We start from the raw sequence: 5236 nt of genomic DNA on the forward strand, positions 1-5236 counted from the left end.
AACTTTAGAGTGAAACCTTGGTCAAATCCCCTCATCATCTTGCTTGGAAGGTAGTTTTCTTCCTACTTTCCTAATTTTTGTTTAGGTTCGATGTGTATTTTATATGCATTAGTTTTAATATTTATAATCCTGTCAAATCTAAACCAGCTAAAACACAATAGCCAGTGTACCTAGTCACATAATAGTATAGTAAATGTAAGAAAGGGTGTGAAACATTAAGGGAACAAGTATGATTTTGACTAAAAACTATTGCTACTAGATAAACTAACAAAAATATTTTACATGGGGGGTTTCTGATTTTACAAGTTTAGAAAAAACTTAAATTAGTAACTAGCAATTAATGTAAAATTACTTAGACTAAAGGAAACAAAACAGAAACAATTTTAAATCAAGATTAAAGTGCACTTTTTTTAGCTTTGAATCACCTTTATTTTATGGTTGATTTCTATGCAATGAATTATTTAATTAGTTACCAAATTCTAATGTTGCTACTTACCTTGTTCATATTTCCTTGCTCTATTAGTTTATGATCTACTATTACAATAGTCATGTAACAAGTGAACACCAAATTGATTTAAATATTTATTTGGACCATGAATCACAACATCTATTGATTTTATTATCTATTATCAAGACAATAAATTAAGCACATAATATGATTATTAATGTTCTCTAACACAGTTCATGTTACTAACTATTACTACGTTTATATATTTAAAATACATAAAAACATAAACATCTATATAAAAAATTTTAAAAAATACATAAATACGTAAAAATACATACAAATATGTAATACATAAAAATATAACAAATAAAAATTCATAGACAATATGTAAAATACTTTAAAATACATATATACGTAAAAATATGTTTACATATATATATATATATATATATATATATATATATATATATATATATATATATATATATACACTTAAAAAGTACATAAATTGCTAAAAATAAATATAGATACGTAAAAAATAAGTTTATACATTGTATACAACTTTTAACAAAATCTACAGAAAAGTCGCATTATTTTGAAATTTTTAATGATTTGATCTCATATGAACATTAGATTTTTTCCAATTTTGACATTTCATTTTTTTGTTTCAAATGGAACATTATTTTTTTCAATTTTGTTCAATGTTGACGATTTTCTATTTGAAATCATATAAATAATTTTTTTTATATTTGAAACTATATAAATGTATTTTTTTCATTTAAAAACCATATTTTTATATTGATACAACGTTTTTAACATTTAAACCATAATGTTATGTATAAATATGTATTGGTTATATTATAGTCGTATTGTTTATTAAATACACAACTTTAAAATAAGTTTATATGTGTGAAGTGCACAATCTAATAAGCTAATGTTATCTCAAGAACGCGAGAGCCCCGTCGATCAGTTTATTTTCCAAAGGACTGTTTATTGTATATATTTATTATTTTTTGTTCTTGTAGATATATTTCTTTATTTGTTAGAAAATTATAAGATTTTAATAGTATATGAAAAATATGGTTATACTATAATTAATATATATTTAGTTTCTTTTATATATATATATATATATATATATATATATATATATATATATATATATATATATATATATATATATATATATATATATATATATATATATATATATATATATATATATATATAAAGGTTCCTAAATAGTACTTCCTATTGATTGGACCAAAAATCACAATTTCTTTTTTATTTTTATTTTTTATTTTTTAGTGGGTTTACTTATGTGACAACCTATGATACATCATCGCTATGTGTTATATGTTCATATTCCACCTCCCACTGCTACCAATTACAAATCGACATGGAAGATGAACCGCTTCATCTAATTTATCTCTCCAACACCCTCCGTCTAACTCTACACTCTCCGCCCACCGCCTCTAACCCTCCATCTTTCTCTAAAATACGATCCGCTTTCCAAATCATCTTCCAGTGCGTTCCACCGATCCCTTTTCCTCTGAATCCAATACCCCTCTGATTGAATTCAATCTCTGTTTATTCTCTATCAAATCCCTCCTTCATTTTGAGAGTAACCACCACTGATTTTGGGTCGGTTCTTTTGTATCGGCGTTAGCATCTTAGTCCGGAATCCTCAAACTGTACCACACTTATTCACCATCCGGATCGGCGTACGGGAAGGCAGTCTTCCTATTCCGCCTTCATCCTTCCCCACTGTTTCAGGTTCATCTTTCAATTTTCTTTTAGGGTTTATGTATTGTTTCCTCCTCTACTTCTGCTTCATCTATGCACAAACGAACCCTTTCTTATCTCTAAACTTTCTGCATCACTAGGGGTCATCGCATCTTCTTCCAATAATCCACGGATATCCGATGCAAAACGGATTACATTCTACCTCTATCTATATTCCCTGCAATTGTTCCATTATTCTTTTATCTTCATAGCTTGAAACTAATGGTTGTATGTGTATGTAATTTGATATCTGATTAGTATGTGTTTGACATCATATGAAATTATGTGTGAGCTGATGTGTATGTGTGTCATATTGTCTTGGTGAATCGTCCAATGTTATTCTTTTTCATGTCCACAAAGTGTTCGATTAAATGCAAATAACATATTATGACATGAATCACATGATATTTTCTAAAATACTTACAATATATCATTGCTCAAGTTAGTAACTTTCAATTTGTTCTTCCAGGCTGGGAAAAAATGAGGGTCCTTTTGGTAAAAGTAATGTAGTCAACAGTGACTTACTCTCCATATCATGTGCACATCAACACCACAACCGATGCTTGCCTGTTTTTCTAATTTTTTATATATAAATGATATTGTCACTATCGAAACCATTCATGATTCCTGAATATGTTACCATGAAAAAATGAAGAAGTAACCTACAAAAAAGCTAATTTTCTTTAATTTTTTGTTGTTGACAGAGAAACTTGAAGGTGGGGTGGAAGTAGTGAATAAACTTAAACAAGTATGTTCGTTTTCTAAAAAGATTGACTAAAATGGATTTCACTTGATGTCTCTGATGTTTGAGGCCTACCTTACTATAGTGAATTTATATTGTTTAAATATTTGTATTCTTACACATAAATTTTTCTGCCATTATAGAGACCAAATATTATCAAGCACTCAAACACGAAACACAGTAGACCTCAGGGGTTGGCAAGAACCAACTAAGATTTAGTGTGTGAGTGGCAACATGTCTGTTATTTCCTCTTTTCTATGCAAAATCTGTAAATAAACGTCTAAATATTAAATTAAGATTCATCTAAATCACAAAGGTAAGGCCATTTTGATCAACTATTTTTCCTTTTCTTTTGATCCTATAGATAAATAATCATTGTAGTTATTCTTGCATTTAGCTCTTCACGAGTTATTTATATGATAGTTATGATTCCTTATATATTATAACCATGGATGGAAAAAGAAGTGAGGTCTTTTTTGTAAAATTGTTGCAGGTGGTGCTTAATGGAGGGAATGCTTAGAGGGTAATGTTAGGATATGACTATGGTGAGAATCATTCCATTCCAAAATCATTAAACAAACCAAATAATTCTACATAATGATCAAAAATGGTTTTGTTTGATTATATCTTAAAGGTTGTAATTTCTGAATTCAGGATCTTGATGCATCATTAGGTACAAATGTTGCAACTAGGAGGGGAGTACTTTTTGCAACATAAGCCCTTCTTAATGATGATGGAATGAATGTTTCCGGTGAACGGTTTCACATACAGGTGCATACATAGGTCATACATATATACAAGGATACATGTTCTGATTCCTTTCCGTTGTCTCAGGGATTCGACAACATTGGTTGCTGGGCTGCTGAACTCATTCATAAAGCAAGTGGAAAACTTATACATGACAAGAATGGAACGACATTCCAAGTCTAATGAAAACATGTCAAGGAAACACCACAAGATATGTAGATGAAGGAATATGCAAGTCTAATCCAACCATCTCGGTTATCAGCAATGCCATTCCCTCTTCTGACCCCTGCAATGCGGGGGAACCTTCCCTAATATATATAAAGCTAATACATCTTAAAAGGATTATCTTATTTATTGTATCAACCAGACATTTTAACTATTATACCACATTTATGATGTTATATAATTATATGAAAATTTCATATTTTCAAAGTAAGACACTTATTATTTAGTGAAACATTTATATTTTATTTATTTTCTTAAATATACTTTTTGATTTCTATTATATTCATTCTGAAATTATTTACTTCTATCAATAACTACATAAAGATTATGGTCCGAACATAAATTTAATTAAATGACCCATAGAAATTAGTTTTACGTTTCTTGACCAATTTGCTCCATGTTTAGTTTTTGCCTTAAGTTTAATATTATTTAATTTAATTATTCTAGCATACTAAATTTCAAATTCTGAATGTAAAATATGAAAACTTAATGTCAAAATTGAAAAAGTTGAAAATGTAATGTCTTTTATGATATTTTTTTTTTCCGGTTTTTATACGTCAGCATATCATATCATCAAAACTAGCATGTCATCATGCAACCGGATTTATCAGTCAAGTGGTCAAAGTTATATAATAGATTGAACACAGTATCTAATTTGAAACAAAAATAACGCAATGGCAAAATCGAATTTTATATAAAGTTAGTGACTTTTGTAGCATTTTCCCTTTTGTTTAACATCAACATTTTAGTTGCACGTTTGGCTCTAAAACTTATATTTTACGGATTGATCCTTACCGGTTCCCGATTTACCCCGAAACCGATACCAATATGGTGTGGTCTTCTGTCCAAGAAATATCTTAAAAAATAGGTACCACTGATTTCTATGGTTGTAAACCGAACCGTTCGTGAACCGTTTGGCGAGAAGTTCATTTATGTTCGTTTATTTAACAAATAAACGAACATGAACATAAATTCTCGTTCGTTGAGTTAAATGAACAAATATGAACAATAATCTCGTTTATTCATTTATGTTCATTTCGTTTATGTTGTTATTTTACGTTCGTTTATGTTCATTCATTTAAGTTTATTTAAGTTTATTCTTTGTATTTCCCTGGTCCTTATTTAACAAAAGTAATCTTACCATCTCAAAACACATATCAACGGATTACATTCCTCAATCTTCTCACGTAAATGCTAGAAGAAATTAATATATGTCAACTAAATATAAAATTTAAATTAATAATTTACAATAATAAAACATTATAAACTTTAAGAAAAAAAAAAACAAC

General features: G+C 28.5%; 1 long non-coding RNA gene across 3 annotated transcripts; it reads left to right on the plus strand.

The window, feature by feature from the left end:
- The first annotated feature begins 1813 nt into the window (after positions 1 to 1813).
- LOC145004070 (uncharacterized) lies at positions 1814 to 4196 on the plus strand. 3 transcript variants are annotated; one of them, XR_013662257.1, is made up of 7 exons: positions 1814 to 2224; positions 2703 to 2734; positions 2938 to 2981; positions 3119 to 3197; positions 3469 to 3520; positions 3630 to 3746; positions 3810 to 4196. It is a non-coding gene; the product is annotated as an uncharacterized LOC145004070 (long non-coding RNA). The 3 variants fall into 3 exon arrangements; XR_013662255.1 differs by having other exon boundaries at positions 2703 to 2981; XR_013662256.1 differs by lacking the exon at positions 2703 to 2734.
- The last annotated feature ends 1040 nt before the right edge of the window (positions 4197 to 5236 follow it).

Source organism: Lactuca saligna, chromosome 7 (assembly GCF_052625555.1).
Source record: "Lactuca saligna cultivar CGN05327 chromosome 7, ASM5262555v1, whole genome shotgun sequence".
NCBI lineage: Eukaryota > Viridiplantae > Streptophyta > Magnoliopsida > Asterales > Asteraceae > Lactuca > Lactuca saligna.